A 23152-nucleotide genomic window follows, 5' to 3' on the forward strand; every position below is an offset into this window, starting at 1 on the left:
GTGTGTAAGGTGAGGGTGCTTATATAGTGTGAGGTATGAGTGTGCATGATGATTATGGTGTGCAGCTTCGCAGCGTAATATTTTCCTCCTCAAACTTAAGGAACAAGTGTTTCTTCTTATAGCAAAGCTTGCCCTCTCTTTTGTTCTTGCATGAGTGGCATGGTTTAATGGAGTAATGGTAGTGATGGCTATTAAAAAAATGCTGCAAATTCTGCCTTGAATCTTACTGCATGCATGAATTAAGTTTTTATCTTTGTATACTTGTTTGCAACGAACAGTCAATGCCCTCACTTTTCATACCAAGAACTCCCACTACTATTCACCATTTGTTTCAATTTTGCTTCGGCGTCGTAGAGGACCTGGAAATGAACAAGACTCGTGTTGAAACTATAAGGTGGAAACACTTGTAGCTCATGCAAGATTGCTTAAAACATGATGCCATGCAACTTTGTAGGGTTCGCTCACGCATGCCCCGGATATTGGCTTGTGCTTAGGTCAACATTCATCTTTCTAGGCAAGTGACTTAGGAGCTTCGTATCTTATGCAATAGGTCATCAATTTCCATGAATATTGGACAATTGAAAAGAGGTTATGGGATAGAATAGCTTGGCATTGGTAACAATTCAAGGAGTTATCCACAATTCTCTAAAATGGACCTCACATCTAGCGTGCCACCTGTTTGAAGAAACGCTCGCGTATGACTTGGATCCTGGCCCTTATCTTTGGTCATGCGTATCTTGGCAAGGTTATGACTTTAAGACCATTTATCTTGACAACCACTTAACAAAAACCCAAGGTCCCTAGTTTATTGGATAAAAGACATGGAGAAGAGTATTTTGATACCAAACTTGAGTTCATGAAATGCTTATAACTCTCTAGAACTCATCTTGAAAGTGGCACGCCATGTGCTTGATCAATTGCCTACTGCTTGCCCAGAAGCTGCCCAACAACATGACTTGCACAAGTCTGAAATTTCCAACTTGTCTCATTCGTAACTCTTGATTCATGCCTTATTTGACAAAACTCCCAACTACAATATTGTAGAGGGCTATGAAATGAACATTTTTGGTGTTGAACTTGTTTTGAAATGGAGCCTCTAAGTTTGTGCAAAATGAACCTGAAGTGGACTGGTCAACCAAATTTGGAAGCTCTAAAATTTCCAAATTTTTCTAAGTGTTAGGAACTTTCCCCTTTTGGCACTTCATAAATCAACTAACTTTCTATTTTTGGACAATTTTGAGAAATTCTTGATTTTATACACTTCTTTGACTTTCTTTGACCGATTTTCCACCCCGAGTCAATATTTGACAGTTGACATTGATTTTGACCCAAAAGTCAACATTTCCCTGATTTTCCCGACTATTGATGAAATTCCCGATTAAATCTCTTCCAGTCAAATCCAGTCAAACAAACACATCCACATAGTCAGTATGAGAGCTTCCCATTCATAGAATCCACTCCTGATTAAATGTTGACCAGAAAGTCAACTGGTTGACTTTGGTCAAGGAAACCCTAATTAAGAGGATCAGATGACTTCTACACTTCTACACTTCTACACTTGCCAATGCTATGAACTGGATGAAAACCCTGATTTCAAGAGGTCTTGGGCAAGCTGATGACACCCCACATTAGGCTTCAAGTCTCTCCTTCTGGCCAAGGACCAATGATACAGATGCATGCAATGATATGACCTAAATGGATGTATGTTTATGAGTTGTAAGCCAGATAAATAAGGGTAGGACAAATTTGGGGTATGACAGGTGTGTCATGGATGAAACACGTACCTTTAATCAGACGATCCTCTGGAGTAGTCTCTGACCCAGACAAAGCAAAGACCTTTCCACCAGCCTGATTCTTCTTTGGTTTAGTGCAGTGTGGACTGATGTGACCCTCTTCGCCATAATTGTAGAAAGTCTCGATCTTCATCCTACAATCGGAGGCAATATGACCCGCCTTACCACACTTGAAGCATTTCTTTTTCCCACTCTTACACTCATTCCTTCTATGTCTAGTCTCACCACAGTTGTAGCAACTAACGGGAGCACCAGAATCTCCCTCACTAGGCCTCTTCCAATCACCAGCTCTAGGATTTCCTCTACCATATGGCTTACCTCTATCCATAGGCTTCTTACCTTTCTTGTCAACCAACTCGTGAGAATGAGATGACTTCAGCTTAAGGTTATCCTCTTCGAAGATCCTACTACAGTCCACCAAATCGACAAAATGCCGAATTCTCTAGTACCTGATTCCTTGCTTGATCTCGTCACGAAGACCATTATGAAACTTGATACACTTTGAGAATTCACTAGCCTCATCATTGTTGTAGTGAACGTAGTACTTCGCCAACTCAACAAATTTCGAAGCATTCTCTGGCACCGTCATATTACCTTGAGTCAGCTCCAAAAATTCAATTTCCTTCCTGCCTCGAACGTCCTCAAGAAAATACCTCCTCAAAAACTATCTCTTAAACAAAGCCCAAGAAATAGCTACACCATCAACATCCAGTTCAACTCTAGTAGCCATCCACCAGTCATCAGCCTCTTCGGACAACATATAAGTACCATATCTCACTTTCAGGTTCTCAGCACAATCGATAACTCTGAAAATCCTCTCGATCTCCTTAAGCCACTTCTGAGCACCTTCAGGATCATGCGTTCCCTTGAACAACGGAGGATTGTTCCTCTGAAAATTCCCCAATTGCCTGTCCGCACCAATCCCATCTCCATTTGCATTCCCTCCCAGCCTCAGCGATAACATTGTCGTTTCTTCCACCTCTTTCAGCCATTGTTCTTCTAATCACAAAACAGTTCCATTAGAACTAAAAGTATCGAAAGTGATAGCTCGCACTAGTCGCATACAAGGGAAAAAGACTGACACTAAGACTCTGGTCACAACAACCGACTATGCTCTGATACCACTATTATAACACCCTTCTAAACCCCGCATCAATTTTAAATAAATAATCAGAGTAAAAACATAAACACAAGGGTGCCACATTTATTTAAAACAAATAAACCAACTAAGGTCAAAGTCATGCTTCATTAGGAAACAATTCACCAAAACATAATCATGTTTATCACAGCGGAATACGAAACATCATCAATACAACCAACGGAAATGTAATTCAACACCAAATAAAATAAAGTAATCTCATAAAACTCTAAAACTATCGTTCCCCGGTATTACAAGATCAGAGCATGACCGAACGGATAAACTTTACAAGTCATCCTCACCGAGCACTAATGCCGCTGCTCCTCAATCTGAAAATGACAACATGTAAGGGTGAGTCTCATTCTCAACAAGCATCATAATATACCGTTCACCCAATCATACATATTCGGATTCATGACTATTATTCATCAATTCATACAATAATAGATTACACCACATAACACCGAAATCCATTCAAATCATGATATAACAGAATGCATATGACACAACTGACACTATGCATGTGGTACCAATAAACCGTGGAATCAATCCACCTAACCGATCTACGCCTCATCGAGATGCGGCCCACTGACACAAATTCCGCACAATGGGAATTATGTCCACCATCGATCCAAACATCACCGGGATCCATCACCGAATGCATATGAATGAATGAACACACATATCATACTTAAAAACATCACCGATCACGATGAATAACTCATCTCAACACCATATCACCGAATAATTATGTCCATGTTTTCAACATCATTAAAATAGTCATGCATCCATCACAATCATAATAATAATCACAGCCAATTCATAACCACGTCAATTACATTGTCATACACATTTCATATGCACACAATGTTTAATTCTCATCAAGTAATTAAATCGAGTTTTAAAGAAATAAAGTCGGCCACTGCCCATAGTCATCATTCATCATATAAAACATTTAATTACTTTTACAACGCCCAAAACGACACTAAGAAAGGATACACAGATCAAAAGATACGCTATTTTAAAGTTTAGAAAAATTTCCGCACAGCAAGGTTAGCTTAGCGGACCACTAGCGACGCGAGGCAGAAGCAAACTTCCTTCAGACCTCCACTCAGCGGACCACCAGCGATGTTAGACAGAAGCTAACCAGATCGGGTCCTCCGCTTAACGGACCTACGATTTAACAAATTCTCAAGTCTGCGACAGACCCTGCGATTCCACCTATTTTCAGTCCAAAATTGAGTTTAAACAGCATATACAGGTATACAATCATCATACATTCAATCATACACCACAAAACATCATTTAAACTCAATATTAACCAATAGATCATACAATTTGCATCGATTCAATCCAAACTATAACACCCTAACCTAACAATCCCAATATCTAATTGAACCAAATCATACATCAATCTACCTATCACTTAATATCACATAAGAGACACTAAAAGGAAGAGTCCCCCCTTACCTTGATGGATGTTCTTGAATTGATCCTTGAACTTTAGGATTTTTCCTCCTTCCTTTGCTCTTCTCACTTCTACGATAAAACCTTTTTCTCCCAAACCTTCTCTTGCTCACTTCTTTTCTATTTTTCTCAATAATAAAACAAATAATATAAGTAGGACTAAGTGTAGAGCTTTTTACTCCATACACCCACTAATTACACCTCACACCCCCAAAAGTCCAATATTCTCTTCTTATTCATTTACTCCATTATTTTCAAAAATATTCATAAACTAAATTTTAATTAAATAATTAACCAAAATTCAAATTATCTAATAATTTAAAAATACGGGTGTTACAAATTGACTCTTACACCAACCCCTCCTTCATCTTGAGGAGGGGGAGCAGGGGTCATCTTTCGCGCGGTACAATAATTCATTGTGTTATTTATCAATCTGTCATTTACTTTCAATTTTGATAAGTGTGTTATAAGTCAGCAGATGTTTTAACATATGTCTTGACATTGTGTGTTGTTAGGACATATGTCTTGACATTTGTTCTAAGTTCCAGAATTTCAATTGATTTCAGAGCAGGTACCCTGTTATGTTTATTGGGTGAGCTACAGGGAAAATGTTTTCTGGTACTATGGATAAAGAAGGAGGATACAACAACAAAACCACCTCTGTTGGATGGATCTAACTATGACTGGTGGAAATTCATAATGATTGATTTCTTAAAATCTGTGGACACCAAAGTTTGGAAGGCTATTTTAAAAGGTAAGAAACATCCTTTTAATAAAGATAAAGAAGAGAATATGTTCTTAAAATATGAAGAAGATTGGTCTAATGAGGATGATAAATCTTCTCTTTCAAACTCCAAGGCTATGAATGCTCTATTAAATGGAGTAGACAAAAATGTGTTCAGGTTGATCAACACATGTACTATTGTAGAAGATGCCTAGGAGATCCTCAAGTAACTTATGAAGGCAAAACTAAGGTAAAAATGTCTAGGCTCTAGCTTCTCACTTCCAAATTTGAAAATCTAAAGATGAGTGATGATGAAACTATTCAGCAATATCATATGAAGATTCTTGCATAATTGACTCCCGAATCCTTACATAATCGACTCCCGAATCCTTGATAGATTTGAATTGATTTTGAGATTCTCTATCGATATATTTCATTTATTTTTATAGGTCAAGAGGATTTAATTGGAACCATTGATTTAATCTCCAACTTTGCATAAGTTTCTAAAATTGGATATTGAGACAATTTAGGAAACTTGTGATACTTTGTTCTCAGATTCAAGGAGATTTTTCTACATAATTGGTGCAGCCCTCATCTTGTGGATCAAGAAATATTTGGGTAAAGAATTCGAAGCCCATGGACAGGTGAGTAGTATATAAATAAAAATCTAATCCTAATGCAATTTGGCTTTTCACAACTTTGTAAAAGAAAAAAGGAAATTTAGAGTCTTAGGTTTTGAGAGTCGTTTAAGTGTGCGTTGTTTGTGTATGTCACCCACGTATATTTTGATGCATTGAGGTTGACTAATTTTTTATAGTCAATCACTCATGAGAATTTAAGCAATGAATGGGTTGTGTGTAATTAGAAGTATGTTCTTCTATTTTGGTCTCTTGGCTATTATCAATGAGATGATTTGGGAAGAGAGAGATGAGGATCTCATATCTAGGAGTGTCCTAGGTAGAAGTTGCACAAGGTAAGGACTAGGCGAGAATTTGTAAACTTGGGTTGTTTAGCTTTGAACTAATATTATCATTGTGGAGTTCCTTCATTGCTTGGTAGCCCCCATAGTAGGTGAGTTGAACCGAACTGGATTAACAATTGATTGTTTATCTTCTGCAATTTACTTCTGCATAAAATATTGTTTGGTAAAATTATTCTGTCAGTCAGATGATTTATTAACATATGTCTTGACATAGTATTTTGATGTTAGGACATCAGTCTTGATCTATTGTAATGTTCTCGGATTCCATTAACATCGCTCAATAAAAACAACCAACACATTATTTTTTATACCACGAACTACAGGGCTTTTATTTTCTCATTGCACTATAGGAATACGTAGGCACAAGATTTAGAAATAATGGCGAGCACACAAATTTAAAACTTATTTTTCTCCCTAAATTAAATTCGTTAAAATCAAAGCAATAATCGCAAGTAAACCTAAATTACAACCTTACATGCAAAACAATCAAAATGGTGCCCATTGAATACAATGAATTTGGTTGTCATGACCATTTTCTTTCACTTTAGAGGTTTTGTCGATATTTTCTCTTTCCTATGTATATTTTTCACGGCGCGACACTTAACCATCCAACAATTTCTCATTATAATGAAATCATTGGAACTCTTCAATTTATCAAACAATGTCCTACCATAGGGTTATGTTTTCCTAAAGATTCCTTTGTATAATTTACTGTATTTTATGATGTAGATTAGGATGGTTGTGTTGAATTTTGAAGATCCATATCATGCCAATATTTCTTCCTAAGTAAGTCTCATGTCTAATGGCACACAAAGAAGAAAGTAACTTTATCTCGTTCCTCTTTTATATTAGAATATCTTTCTCTTTCTGGAAGCCACTTATGAGATTAAATACCGTATTTTTCACTTCCTACAAGACCTTCGAGTATCTAGTTCTAAACAACTTATTCTCTACTATGACAACCTTAATGTCGTTCACATTATAACCAACTCGGTCTTCCATGATAGGACTAAACATTTGGAGAGTGATTGTCATATTTGTAGAGAAAAACATCAAACATTTACATTGAAGTTATTATCAATTTTCTCAACTAAAAAAAACAACTAGTCAATTTCTTCACCAGGCCTCTACTATCTCAACCAATCCATGTACTTTTATCTAACTTGAGGAAGATAATCATTTATCATCGTCCAATGTTTGGGGGTATATTACACAATATCAAAGACATTTAGTTTGTTAACACTTATGAAAGTTGTTGAGTTGATTATTACTTTAACTATTATGTCTCAAAGTAAGTAGTTATGAGTTGGTTATGGGAAATCTATAAACTACATGACTCCTCATGGTTAGATATTTTGGAGATCACACATTTAGTTATAATGAAAATTTATCTTTATTCATATTAAGAAACAATTTTATTAATAAAGTTGACAACACAATCATATATCACAATTTCGTCCTCCTGGACCACCATACAGTAAAGCTTGCCTATATTGATCTCCTTCATAACCACGGTACCACAAGTCATAACAGTTTGAATTCGTATCTGTATACCGCTTCATATTTTTTGGGTTTATCTCATTTTCATTATATTCTGAATCAATAATCTTTAGCAATCCCATGAAATCCGAGTTTCTGAATCTTTCTTTTGGAAATCTCCCACTACCCATGGGAGGACTATCTTTATTAGGTGGGGCATAAGTTTGGCCTCCAAATATTTTTAAAGAGGCTCCTTTACTTAAGTGAGTTAATAATTCTTTTGGCCAATATCCAGCATATATTGATTCTTTTTGAATAATTAACCACCAATGGCCTGTAGTTCGATCTTACATATATTTAAGCAAATAACATGTAATTCAATAAGTTACTAAGAGATGATATTAACCAATCATTTTAATATTAACTAAAAAATATTTACTCATAATAAATTATAAATATTTTAAGTCATCTATTTAACTAAGACCCTTTTCAATTAATATAATTATCACTTTTTATATAAAAAGTTCAATCGAAATTTAAAATTAATTACATTATATATATATATATATATATATATATATATATATGTATATATATACCTTCAATAAAATACTATTTAAAAATATATTGTAACATTCTGTATCATTCACATAAGAGGAATATATATATACTATTTAAAAAACACATAACTTACACTCCTTGGAGTTGTCCACTCTACGCGTCACGAAGCTTGAACATTTTGGAACATCTTTAATGGTAGCACCTATGTCTTGTTTATCTGGGTTGATGTAGCCAGCACTTTGAAATGTCTCGTGTAGAGTCTTGCTACAGCATCCATACTCAGGTTCTTTTCCTTTTAACTTCTGGGATGTGAATCCTAGACCACTCTTGTTCTTGTTGGTGGGAAGTTCAATGACTTGCCCCTAGCCTTCATAAGATCCTTGGGCAACTACTTGTTGGGCATCTTTCTAGGATGAAATAGACGCATCAACTTTCTTTTCGTATTCAGGATTAGCAACTCCCAAAGCTTGGAACTGAGCTATAATTTCTTCAATGTTAGGAACAGAGGATAGTTGACAAACAAACATAGTCTGCTCTCCATAAACAATTATTAATTTGTCCTTCAGAGGGTATCTCAACATCTGGTGAAGAGTGGAAAGGACAGCTCTAGCACTGTGAATCCAAGGTCTTCCCAATAAACAGCTGTAACTCGGTGGGAGAACTGACTTTAATTTTTCGCAAGCAAAATGTTGCGGGGAGCAAGAGTCGCCACCGACTTTTATTTTGTCCAATTATTGAAAGGTATAAAAGTACATGAAAGACCTTTTGAGAAAAAGAGTTCGGGGGGGTAAGTTATGAAAAAGGAAGGTGTTAGCACCCTTTTCATCCGTAGTTGTCTACGGGCTCTTAGTTTTCTTAGCTCATTTTGTTTTGTTTGAAAAGCTTGAAAAAGCATAGTGTGTGTGTTTTTTTTTAAAAAAAAAGGTGCCAATAAGGCAAAGCTTCGTAATTATCCTTGTGTCAGTCCTCAAGAATAATTATGAAGTGTTTTTGAAGTTTTGTTTGATTTGAACTTGTGGTGTGAAAAAATATTTTTCGTAAAGCAAGCAAATTAAGAGCTACTTATCCTAATACTTAGTCTTTCCTATACTTTATACTTTTCTTTAAAGGATAAGACTAACCATACCATTTGTGGGTAGGTAGTCCTATCTATTAGACGTATTAAGGGACGTTGAAGGGTCATCGATGGTCATTGAAGGCAACACGATAGAGGTGCCTTTAGCAAATTTGAAGTGACAATCATCTTTCGTAGGCAACAATTCGAGGGACTAGATCATGCATTCATAGGCAGCATATCAAGGGTCGCCGAGGGACCATGATCTTTGATGATTTTTAATCGTCGGGACTTTTGCTAATGGGTACTTGATCGCGACTTTACGTGTCTATTAATCTGATGACTGCAAGTGCACAGTCGTGTCCTGTAGTTTTAAAAGATATCGAATCCATAGGGACTATGAATCGATCTACCGTTATCTAAGGTTACTATGTAAAGCTAAGGCTACTAATATTTTGATTGTTCCTAAGGCAAAGTGATTGTGAATACTAAGAAATATAATAATAGACGGATATCAGTATGTATTTCGTTTAACTTTAGGTGATCCGAAGGTCCATTGGCTAATGCAAAATTCGATTAAAAATCTTTATTAATTCAATTGATTAAAAATCCTCCTCTCAAACTTTCGCTCTGTTGATTTAGATTACTATCCTAACTCTTAATGTACGCTTTCGCCATCCCATTAGATTTTAGAAAAGCTTTTTGGAAACAACGTAATTAATAAAATGCCTGTTTTATGAAGTTGTTATCTATTTAAATCTCCTAATCTCAAACTTTCGCTCTGTTGACTCGGAACATGCTAATATCCCTAACGTACGCTTTCGCCATCCCGCTCGGGTGTAAAAACATTTTTTGAAAATGAATAAGTTCTAATTAGTTTTAATACGCTTTCGCCATCCTTAAAACTAATGTCCTATGTCTACTATCCAGTTAAAGATCTCAAACTTTCGCTCTATTGATTTTAACCTTTGACCGTCTTAACCCCTCAAACTTTCGCTCTATTGGTTTTAAGACTTACTAATTAAATTAGACATACAAACCAAAAACAAGTGATATTTAATAAAATATAATTAATCCAATTTATTTCGGATCCCACAGTTAACTTACTTTACATACCGAAATCTTAGTAAATTAGCCAGACATATTAATACGGTTAAACATGCATAAATTAATCTGGCTTATAAGAAAAGGCATGTTAATTGGCATATAATATATCATGCAATAATAATATAAATAAAGGCGGTAAATGATAAACCTGAATAAAATAAATTGCAATTGAATCTTGAAGTACCGAACTTCCACCACAGGTTGGCTGGATCGTTCTTCGGAATTAAACGGATGGAAATTAAAACAAGGAAAATAAAACGATAAATCTAACGTAAGGCTAGATTTATAAAAAGTTCACAACAATTTCCGGTGTAGAAATGTTATGAGAAAATAAACTGTTTGAATGAAAGCAGGAAGAAAAATAATAAGCGCGGAACAATTTCGGCAGCACTTCGTTAACAGGAAATCGGACCCTTTGAACTGAAGTAGCAGGTTCTATTTATATGTGAGGGACTGCAGTTGGAATGCGTGAAAATAGGGACTTCTCAGACTGGGCTTGGAGACGTGCGTCTCCACTTCTTTAGGGAGGGCCTTTGAACGACTTGAGACGTGCGTCTCAAGTGGAGAAGATCTAGGAGGCAGCTGGAGACGTGCGTCTCCACTTTGGTGACGTGGCATAGAGACGTTGGAGACGGGCGTCTCCACGTGCTGAAAAGATTTGGGCCACGCGCAATTGGCTTCTTCGTGGGCTGGTTCGTCTCTTTGGGCATTTGGGCCTTATTTGCACCTCTTTTTCACTTCAGCACCCCTTTTTTATCTTTTAGGCATAAATATTGGTCATTTTAGCTCCATTTCTTTTCCTTTTCACAAATAGTCTCAATAAGAGAGTAAAACCTGAAACAAAGCAAATACTTGCATAATATCATAATAAATCAATATAATAAACGGAGAATGCTATAAATATCTACGAATTTCAAGCTAAATATACGATATAAAATCGTGTTATCAGTACCTCTATATTCGAGGGAAACAACCTTTATTCGTAAGGCAACCAAGAGGGGCGTACCCTAGGGGCGAGTGTGTGCGATTGATTTAGAATCGAGTATTTTTATCTTGGATTGATGGGCTACGATTTAATTTTGGGTCTTGCCATACACACCTAATTACTTGCAGTTAATATATTTACAGAAAATAAATTGCGGAAAAGTAAATGTTCCTACGCTATTACATGGCTTCGGGGTGGGGATTACATATTTACCGAATGGGGACAAAAGTTATTACAAACCCAGAATAGAAATTAAAGCGAGAATAAAATGTATCCGAAAATTAAATAAATGGCTTGTGAATATCCATGAAATAATCAAATGCCTCAATACGGTGGTACCTCGTATAAACAAGAAAATGTTAATACCGAGTATATAAAATAATGCATGAATACTAACAAAGATTAATTACAATTAGCAAAACTGAGCATATTAAACTCTACAATAAAATTAAAATATAGAGGAAATATTTTGTGTTTCTTTTTATTTGTGAATTAAAAAAACTATATTAATTAAACCTAATTAAATGATTAATTTAATTACATATTTTACCTAAAAAATTAATTTGATCAATCTAACTAAAAATTAATATAAAAAGAAATTTGCAAAAATAATTTAATTTAAAAGTAAACTTAGTAAACTAAATTAATTAAATTCAATTTCCTAGTGACTTAACTAAAAGACCTTAATTCTCAAACGTGTGGAAACTGGAAACCATGGACATACAGTAATCGTTCCAAATTAAAACACTATACAATTAAGAGGAATGCTAGCAACACTCTATTTTAAACACTCTCTTAAGCATTAACTTTCTTATTGGTTGATACATGTATGGGCCCCTCACTTTGAAAATAGGTCCCACATAAAATAGTAGGACCCACATTTCAACCAATAAGAGAGTAAGTGTTTGAGAGAGTGTTCAAAAGAGAATGTTTCTATACAATTAATGAGTAGGCTGACTTTTTCAACTCATATCCTTCAGCCAACAGTAGAGCAACACTTGGCATGGCAATTAGAAAAAAAAACTATAGCCAAAACTAGTAAGTAACCCGTGCGTGTGCACGGGTTCTGGTATGTGACGCGCATTTGTTTCAGATATATATATTTTTTAATAGAAAAATGTCTGGTACCCGTTAAAAAATAATAATTGAATATATAGAAATATGTCTGGTACCCGTGAAAAAATAATAATTGAATGTATAGAAAAGTGTCTGGTACCCGTGAAAAAATAATAATTAAATGTATAAAAAAATGTCTGGTACCCGTGAACAAATAATAATTGAATGTATTATCTAAATGTCTAGTATCCGTGAAAACATTTAGATCAAGATATTTTCTCTTTTCATATAATGTCATGCCTTAGAATTTATAAACTAAAATCAAGATATTTTCTATTTATTATCAAAATAGTTTTATATGAATAATATATAGTTCAACATGAATAAGATACGAATGTTCTCCTGTTAAAATTATTTATTTTATTTTTTAATACATTAACAAATTATTTTTAGATTTTTTTTAGTATTAAATGATAAAAAAACTAACTAAAAAAAGAAATCATAAATACTGAGATTCACTATTAATAAAATCATAAATTAGTTTATCAAGAAAATCATAAATTAGTTTATCAAGAAAATCTGAGATGAAACAGGATTTGTAGCTCAAAATTATTTAATTTTTGTATATATCATGGAGACATTTCTTGCACAGATTGAAGCCTCATCACTCAGTGTGAATTTTATCATTACACTCTAAATTTTAAAAGAATTAAATAAATCTGTTATAGTTGATGATACCAACATATGAGTCATTCCCAACTTAATCATTGAATTGAAGGCATCTACTCATATAAATGAAATTGTTGCATCTACTCATATAAATGAAATTGTTTTTTAATTCTATACATTATACAATTTTATTAAAGGCCAATGTTCATATTATTATTAATTGCTAACATTATGTTGGGAATATAGATGGAACCATCTACTTTTTATCACACTCCATTCCTTAATTCCTTACTCCATTCATAAAAAACAATCTTATATCCTCTATTTTCTTCTTCTCTATTACATCAAAACCATGTCCTTCTTTTACAACACATGGATCTTCTGCCATATACTAACAGTTGACCACATAAAAAGTGTGTTCAGTTGAACTGGAAAAAATACCCCAGCAACCGCATAATGGCTATTCTTTTGACCTTCTACATACAACATGCAATTTACACACTAAATCTCAAACTACCATTTCAGCTTCTTGAAGAGTTGAAGGGATCCCAACATCAAGGCGCATGGTTGATTTATATTGTTCTGGTAACTCAGCACCAGCCTGAATGCATATTTCAACTACAGCTGGAGCCTGTCCATAGAAATTCCTAAGCTCTCGTTCTAGCGGTGGTCCGTTTACATCGGGAACATGCCACACAAATATCGGCGGTATTAAGTCATTGAGCACTGCAGATTGCCAACCATGCTGCCCATTGCGTTGTTGGTGTTTGTGTGCCCCACAGTTTTGAGCTTTGGTTCCGTTGGGACCAACATGAATTTCAGGGCAATATCCACAGACCCTCACATGGTACATTAAACAGAATTGAAATTTTTAAATGACTAAAACTCTAAAACATTAAACAGAATTGAAATTTTCTCATAACTCATTATTGAAAATTATAACTTATACCATTGTAATTTTAGTTGATAAAACACTTCAACCATTTCGAATCCATCCACAGCCACTCTCGTCGCCGGAAACGTTTAGCCGCCACCATAGATATACCATCGCAAAACTGCACACGTCGTAAAAAAAACATATCCATCATAAACATATGATAGTAGTAATAACTCACCATCTTTAACATATGGTCACCATTCAAACCTACACAACCATCTCCTTCATCAACCTGTAACCACACCAACAACAAATCAACAAACAGCAATCACCTTCAACACAAAAAATACAATAATATAACAAACCAACAAAGACAATACCTTCAATATCATTTTCATTAACAATAGTTTTGAACTACAATATCATTTTCAATATCATTTTATATACCACCACTGTGCACATCAGAGTCACCCCTTTTTTCCCCATCGCACCACCGACGATAGAATGAACCACAATAATCGAAATCTCGCCGGAACAATCTCGTCGAACATTCTGCAAAACCCAACAAAACACAAAATAGACCATAAACCATAAGCAAATGTAAATCCATTGAGATCAAAACCATTAGAAAAACCACAACTTTAAGATGGATAGAATTCGTTGTGATTGTACAACAAAAATTGTTTTCTGCACAGTCGCAACGCGTTGGATTGCTCTCTCGAATTCCAAAACTCGGACTCTAAGCCTTATATCAATTAATACCTTTCCAAAACGCGTTGGAATGCTCTCTCGAATTCCAAAACTCGGACTCTAAGCCTTAGATGTTCAAAATTTTAATACCTGAAGTAAATAGCTCCAGCCACTGTTTTAGATAAAAGAAGCAAGTCTCACCATTCAAAAACTCTGCAAACCTTTTCCTGTATTAGTTACGATCAACCGGATCGTCTACCATGCCGCCCAAAGGTAACTGCCCTCCAGTGTCTGGCATCGTCCAATTCAGCACGAGGAACCCTCTCTAATACTTGGTGCTTGTTTATCTGGAGTCGACTTAAATTTATTCCTGATAGCCTGCTGTCTTGACTGTCCTTGCAAAAGAATAATATTTACCATTATAAAACCAATGTTGATTGATTTAGAAGCTTTGTTCATAGCATATTCATTCAAAGAAATTATGTAATAAGCAATTGTGAGACTGTACGAAAATGCGAAAGAGTTATACTAATATCCAGACAACCGGTTGAATTTACAGCATCAACACAAACAACAACACAAACAACCGGTAAATGAAGATCCTTCTCAAATGTTTCCATCACCCGTTCCCTATACACATTTTCACCGACAATTACGACAACCTGCACAACTAAAATACACATGGAACAGAGAAGAAGTAGACGAAGTAAAAACAAACAGCGAGAGGATAGATTGTTTTGCAACAGTTGCTCCAACCACTCATCTCTGACCATTCCAAAAAGAACTATCAAAGTTGAGAAATATTTTTATCATAAAGACCGACAAAAATAAAATTATTGTATCAACCATATTAACAAAGCAATCATATTAACAGAGCAAATTAGAAAAAAAATAAGGTTGAAATCTAACTTACTTCTAATTAATCACCGGCGGCCACCGTGATCGAACACATAAGATAAATCCATCACCAAATGAGCGAGTTTTGAGATTTATAATAATAATATCAGATCTATAATAATTAGTTCAAATCCTGCACTTTCTACAAAAGAAAGTTAATAACGAAACCTAATTTGAAAATGTCATACATAAACCTTTTCGAATCGGACCACCACCACACTCGTCGTCGGAAACCCATTTCCACCCCCACCACACTAATCGTCGGTAACCCGTTGATGCCGCTACAGATCTGAATGTCAAAACATAAAAGTAACTGGTGAAAACCTTATTCATATTTTTGTTAGCAAGATGAAAAGAACAACATACTTTGCTGCAGAAACATAAAGCATAGTAACAAAAAGTTACCAATGGTATGGATAGTAGTGACCATATGAAAAGGGGATCTGAAAAGGTTCGATCAACGAACCGCTCTGGATATCTGCGATTGAACGCTTACAGATCTAAAAAGGGTAAAACTGAAAGATATGGAGATTTTGAAATGAAAATAAAATAATAAAGTAAAAATCCGACCTCTAAAATCTGAGGAAAATCAGCGTCTTCTTCGTCGTATGTGATTCAACTCCGACCACACAGACAACGAAATCAAAACCCTACCATGGAAGCATTAGATCTGAAAAAAATAATCATGTTAATAAACAACATAGAAGTCACAAATTCCATAGGTTGAGCAAACAAACCATACCAGATCATGGTGACGATGTTGTGTCAGAATGAAGCTTGAGGAAGAGGAAGAAGGTTAATGAAGAGGAAGGAGAAAGACAATAGTCATGATAGAAAGAGAAAAGAGAGAGAGAAGGTTGAAGACAAAGGAAACGTGAAGTGAGTGAGAAAAGGAAATATGAATGAGCATAGAAACACAACCAATGCATCCACGTGGCTGAGGCAGAACACAAAGGGGCAATTAAGTACTTTCCAGAACATAAAACTTTCTTATATTGTAGATTAGTAAAGAAGAACAAGAGAATAAATTCTCTCTTTCTGGAACGTGAAACAAAAGCTCTTCTTCCCCAAACACCATTTCTCTCTTCTACTTGTCCCCATAAAAAAAATCCAAAAATAAATCAAGTAAACAAATAATCAATTGCATATTAGTCAATTCATTTTTATCTTAATTCAACTCACATAAAATAGACTCAATTTTGCAACTTTTGATGGCTGATCGGAGCAGGTGGTGTCCGACGGAGTCCGCGAGCAGCTGAAACGCAATGGCTGGTACAAATCTGTGAGCGGTGGTTTGCAATTTCGCGGCTGGGCATCGTGCGGTCATCGATTGGGGAGATCGCCGATGGTTTCTTCTCGACGATGTTGTTGGTACTATGAACACCAACAATCGTGTTACCTTTGTGAATGGCTTCGAGAGCGTACTCGACTTGGAAGAGATGGCCATCGGGTGAGAAGACTGTGATCGCTCTGTCGCATCTCGTCATTCTGATTTCCTTATTTCTTTTCACTTGTTCTGGGTCTTCCTTTTCAATGAGAAAAGCTGAAAGAAAAAAAAACAAATAAGTTAGAATTCATGAATTGACTGTGAGTTTGTTGTTAGTGTTTTGTTCAAATTTGATAAATTTATTGAAACTTTGGTGAATATTGCTGTGTAATTGTTTTTGTAGGTTGCGTCTTTGCGTCGGTGATTGCGAATCAGCTTTGTGGTGTCACGTCGTGATGTCACGAGCAGCTGTGTTGAAGGAGGCTCGATGAGTTATTGAAGTTGATGATGAACCATCGTTGTTGCGCTTGGAGATGGATTATTGAAGATCGGCAGCGTCTGGGAGGTCGCGTGTGGAGGCCGACGGAGATGTTTCGCTGATTCGTGTGGAGGGAAGTCAGATCCATTGTTGCTAATCGGTGTCGCGTTTGAGCTGTTGTTGTATGGATCGGACTGTGGGTCCGATTGTTTTGTCGTTCCTCTTCTTCTTTTCCTGCAAAAGAAATAAACAAACAATTGTACAATTTATGTTATGAATAATTTGTATGAATCTTATGGAGATTTTTTTTAGTGTAGTGTTTATGAAGGGAATGGAGCTTCATGTTTGAATGTCATGATAAAAATTTTGGTTAAAGTGGATAGTGGTGAGAAAACTAGGAAAAAAATAATGTGAGGTATATGTGATGAGTGTACAAAAAACCCAAATAAAATTTGGGTAGTTAGTGATAAGCTTTTCGTAGAGAATTAGTTAGTGAATCGGTAAGGATTGTTACGGTGATGTTACTGTCAGAAACATAAAAAAGGGATTAGGATTGAATAAATATCACTTACTTTATGTTTGGGAGTTTGGAAGGGAGGAGAGGGGAAGACTTCCAAAAATGAAATTTTAAAACAAAATAGGAAAATTTTTGACATTTTTTGAAAAAAAGATTTTGTTTAGGATGATAAAAGAGTCATTATCATTACTTAATTTTTAATTCAGAATACTATCACAACCTAAAAAATATTTGGAAAATTTATATAAGCCCTTCAAAACCCTCCTTCAATACAATTGTTGAGTTCTCCATTTTATGGGGTTTTTGATGCTATGAATAAACTCAAACCCTCCAAAACCCTCCTACCTAAATTTTTTATCCTTTACACTCAATTCTTTCTATTTTTCAAAACTCTCCCCTCCCTTCCCTTCCAAACTCCAAAACATAGCCTTAGTGGCTATACGTGAAACAAAAGGGTTAAGGATTAGTGTGAAAATTTGTACGTGTGAATAGTGAGAATAGCGTTAGTGGTGGAGAATAGGTTAGCCCCCTACAATGAAAAATAAAATGCATTTTTAGAGTACAAAGTTAGGTTAAAATAAAAACGAAATAATCAACCTATTAACTAATATAATCAAACATTTAAATCAAATTTGATTTGATTTTAAATGTTGATATATTTAATTAATTATGAAGATTTTTCCAAAAGTAGAAAACTATCCTAAAATGCAACATTTAAAACAGAAAACAAATCATTTTAAACCTTTTTATATTTTTATGATTTTTCTTAATATTTTTTATGAATAAAATGGAAAAAGTAAAAAAATAGTATTTTAAAAATAATAATTAAATAAATACGAAAATAATATTTAAATATATAAAAACTTTTTTTATTTATTTTTAGTAATAAGCGGAATTAAAATTAAAAGTAAGGTTAGAAACAAAATGAAAGGGAAAATTGTCAGAAGTGGGATTTGAACCCAAGACCTTGAACTTGCAAACCTTACTTCCTTATCAATTGTGTTATATTATTTGTTCGAAATAAAAAGTCAATTGAAAATGTATGAAGCATCGGCCAGTATTTGGCTATTTATTAAAATATAAATAATTTAAAAGTAAACTACTATATTTTAAAATAGACCTTAAATCGAATATTTATAAAATTCAGGATGTCAATGTAAATGAACCCATGATTTTTATAAAACCCAATTTTTTGAAATTGTTTTGAATTTTAGAAAAGTTTGAGCAAATTTTGGGGTATGACAACAGCTGTAAGCAGGATAAATTTCCATCACTTGAAAAGTGATATCAAAATCATGAGGTCCTATGCGGATAGGAAGATCAATCTCTCCTATCACAGTGCATGGGAATCCTTCAAAAGTTAGTACGCTAACCCCATTTGGCCTAAGAGGTGCCCCTTAATAGGATAAAATTTCCAAGGTGCTCCATGGCATAATGTTCAGAGATGAACCAACGTCTACCAATACATCTGTTAAGATGTTAAGTTCATACTTTACTAATATGTACAGGTTACAGTTATGCTTCGGAGTCCTTTGAGGAACTTCTCTCATCATACTGTCAAGTAGCCCATAAGTTATCTTCTCCTCAATGTAATTGTGTCCTTTTCTTCCTTTGATTTCTTCATCTAGCAAATCCAAACCTATCAGAGTTAGAATGTCTTCTTGTAGATAAGCACAACTTCGTGTGCTTCCTTCACAAGCGGGACAACTATCATGGCTAAAGTCAATCAATCCGTTCTGGACCCATACTTCGTGTATCATTCGTAAGGATCCGTGCACAATGCGAACATCGGGAACATACTTTATTGTGAAACATTCCCCAATCATGTTGATATTGTTCTCATCACTGTCTCAGAGAATCTAGATAAGTCCTCAATCCATGAGGCTTTGAATTCCTGCTTTTACCAATGCACACCCTCGAGGATTTCTGCAGCAGATTCGGAAAGAACCATAGTGGTGTAGGGTTAAGCCTCCCATTCTCCACAAGGTAGCGTGCATTTGCACTATGTCACATCTTAACAGGTGTACGTCATAAACTTGATATTTGCCAAGACAGCCATGTACCATGTTGACAAAGTGGATTTCTTCATCCCTTTTCTTTCTTGATATGTTGGTAATTCCTCGATCTAGTAGTTTCCGAAGGTCTTTAACTACGAGAGTACATCCACGAATGGTGTTGGAACATATTAGACAAGCATTGTAGTCATGCGGAGGAAAGTAGTCGAGTTCACACAAGATAACATGCATATTCACCAAGGATTAAGTTGATTGACAAACATCATGTATGTATTCATAACCGGATTGAGTCTGGATTACATTGACAGCCTCATGGTTGGGCAGTGGGTTATTTTGAACATTAGGATTGACATCCGTGAAGGTGAGCATACCACTTAGGACCAGTTTATGTACTTCACTCATGAAAGGGTAACAATTTTCCATAGTATGACCAGGAGCATTTTTGTGGAAAGCACAGCGAGCATCTGCCTTGTACCAAAATGGTGGATTAGCAGGAGGAGGAGGAGGATCCCTCAGTTGAACTAGATTTTTCTGAAGTAACATAAGAAGCAGTTTCGTACAAGTCATCGGAACACGATCAAAAGATGGATATTTCCTTTGTTGATTTTGTTGAGGAGCCTGTTGTCGAGGCTGTTGAAGCTGAGGTCTTTGCATATTTTGAGGCGGAGCTAGGCTAACAATTGGAGTTACAGCAGCAATTTGTTGTGGTTGGTACCGTCTTTTTCATCCTCTTGATATGGCACTCACATTTTCTTCCTTTTTCTTAGCAAAGTTACTACCAAATCTTTTGACTCCACCACTAGATAGTGATGAACTGGCTTCTTTGATCAGGCGACCTTCTCGGATACCTTCTTCAAGTTGCATCCCCATGTTTATCATTTCCTTAAAGTCATTAGGAGCGCTTGCTACCATCTTTTCATAATAAAATGTGCCTAGTGTCTTAAGGAACACTTTGGTCATTTCTTTTTCTTCCATTGGAGGAATGATTTGAGCAGTTAGTTCACGCCATCTTTGTGCGTACTCTTTGAAAGACTCTTTTTCTCTTTGGGACATAGCACGGAGTTGATCTCTGTCTGGTGCCATATCAATGTTGTATTTGTACTCTCTGATAAAAGCTTCTCCCAGGTCATGGAAAGTACGGATGTGAGTACTATCCAAACCCATGTACCATTTCAAAGCAGCTCCAGATAAGCTATCTTGAAAGTAGTGAATTAACAAGCGTTGAGCTTCCGTGTGCATGGACATTTTCTTCACATACATGATCAGATGACTATGAGGACAGGAATTTCCTTTGTACTTTTCAAATTCTGGGAGTCTAAATTTGGTCGGAACTTTGACATTCGGAACCAAGCATAAGTCATTTACTTCTTTTCCAAATAGATCTTTTCCCTCTTAGGGCCTTGATCTCTTTTTGCATTTCTAGAAATTGGTCTTCAAATTCTTCCAATCTTCCAATACCTTCAAAAGGAGGACCATGGAAAATTTGTTCATTTTGGACATGGATAACATTCATTGGAGTAGGAGCAATGGTCATGACAGCATGAGGAATTGTTGTTTGTGGAACGGGAATCTGTTGTCCAGCCAATTGGAAATCCATATCTATCCCATATGGTCTAGTGGTCGTAGGATTCATCACAGTAATTGCAGGAATCTGAGCAGTCTCTATCTTGGAGATCACAGTAGTCTGAGCTTCGGTTGATGGCTGATTCTGAGCAACCACCAAGTCTTGAACCATAGAAGTTAATCTTTCAATACTGCAGCGTAGGACAGAAACTTCTTCTTGCCACTCTTGTTCATCAACCATACCGTCTTCCATTCTTTGACGATTGGCACGAGTATTATACTGGTGCATCAACTTGACTTTCTGAGGAGAGAGGGAGGAATGAATAAGGCTCTAACTCAAATGTAAGTGTGAATGTGAATGTGGTATGATGCATGCAATGCAAAAGACTCTTTTTGTTTAATTTTCAAAATATATCACAATATTTTTCAAGGATTTATTTAAGAGTTTTGTAAATGTGAACAATATATAGTAACTTGAAAAATAAATTTCATTCGTTAATAAAGGGACAAGGCATCCTTGGTACATATAAGGGTCATCGAGGGACAATCGAGGGTCATCGAAGTAACATTTTCTTTTGATAGCATACAAAGGGACAAGGGACAACCAAGTCATAAACTACTTTCAAGAGTTACAAGGTAGAAACAAACAAAGAAAGCTAGTAAAATCCTAGAGTGATCATCAAAGCTTATTGAGAAATATCCATATCATCTTGGGTCTTCTTCTTCAACTTGACCTTCTCTAGCTTCTCAATAATACTCTTCCACGCAGATTCTTTTGGAAGGAGAGTTTCTTATTTTGCTTCCTTTTCTTCTCTCTTTCATATTTGGCAATAGTAGCATCCTTAGCTATGAGCGAAGTGTCTTGAAGGAATAGTTGATCATTATTTTATTTTAGCACATCTTCATAGGATACTTCCAACATTCCTAATTCAGCATCAGAGTACTCAAACTTCTTCTTCCAATGGTCTCTTGATTTATTCATTTTCCTTAGAGCTTCTTGGAGATTTTCAATTGTTGGAGGAGCAGCAGGGGGTAGAGGAAGTTTCTCTACAGATGGGAGAGATGTTCCAGGGAGAATAGGCATTCTCATCTCAGCAGCTCTTGCAGTGATCTAACTATCAAAGGGCTCAGGAGAGAGGTCCCCTTTTGTTTTCCAATCTTTAATTTCTTTTCTATGACTTGGATTCTAGACATTAGCAATCCTCTCTCTAAACTCTTTGTTTTCAACTCTTTCTTCAAGAAAGAACCCATCCAATAAATTGTTCCTTGGTCTTTTGTCCATAGGAAACCCAAATTGACGACGAGCTAACACGGGGATATAACTGATTGCTCCTTTTGTACCAATGAGAGGCACATTAGGGAAATCACCACAACAGTCAAAGGTCTTCATTCTACAGAAGTGATTGTTTGTCCAAAAAATTTCACTATTGGTAAGAGTCATGATCTTGTGTGACCATTTTAGTCCCTCTTTTTGGCTCTCGAACTCAAAGGTGTCAGGCAGATGATATATGTACCACTTGTATAACAAAGGAGTACAACAGGTAAACATTCCCTTTCCATAGGAATTCTGAGATGAATAGAATAGTAAGTTTCCCCAAGTAAGGTAGGAACAGGATTCTTCTTCATAAAGATCATGATGGCATTCATATCAACAAAGTTATTAATGTTAGGGAACAAGAACAACCCATACACTAACAAGGCAAAAACAACTTCAAAGTCTTCTTCCTTTCTTTCTTGTGACAAGGTGAGAGCTTTCTTAATTAAGAATTCAGCAGGTAATCTAGGTAATCCTCCTTTAGTAACCATGTTCTTTTTAACTTCTTCCTTTCTCAG

The 23152-nt window shown here is 35.6% G+C and overlaps 1 long non-coding RNA gene across 5 annotated transcripts; it reads right to left on the bottom strand.

Annotated features, from left to right (window-relative positions):
* Positions 1–12995: 12995 nt before the first annotated feature.
* On the bottom strand, positions 12996–16798 carry LOC131601778 (uncharacterized). 5 transcript variants are annotated; one of them, XR_009283842.1, is made up of 5 exons: positions 16662–16797; positions 15885–16566; positions 15496–15768; positions 14273–14972; positions 12996–14184 (listed from the first exon to the last, which is right to left on the bottom strand). It is a non-coding gene; the product is annotated as an uncharacterized LOC131601778 (long non-coding RNA). The 5 variants fall into 5 exon arrangements; XR_009283844.1 differs by lacking the exon at positions 16662–16797 and having other exon boundaries at positions 12998–14184; positions 14273–14444; positions 14733–14972; positions 15885–16381; XR_009283845.1 differs by having other exon boundaries at positions 12999–14184; positions 15885–16149; positions 16662–16798.
* Between the last annotated feature and the right edge of the window lie 6354 nt (positions 16799–23152).

Source organism: Vicia villosa, linkage group LG5 (genome assembly GCF_029867415.1).
Source record: "Vicia villosa cultivar HV-30 ecotype Madison, WI linkage group LG5, Vvil1.0, whole genome shotgun sequence".
Lineage (NCBI taxonomy): Eukaryota > Viridiplantae > Streptophyta > Magnoliopsida > Fabales > Fabaceae > Vicia > Vicia villosa.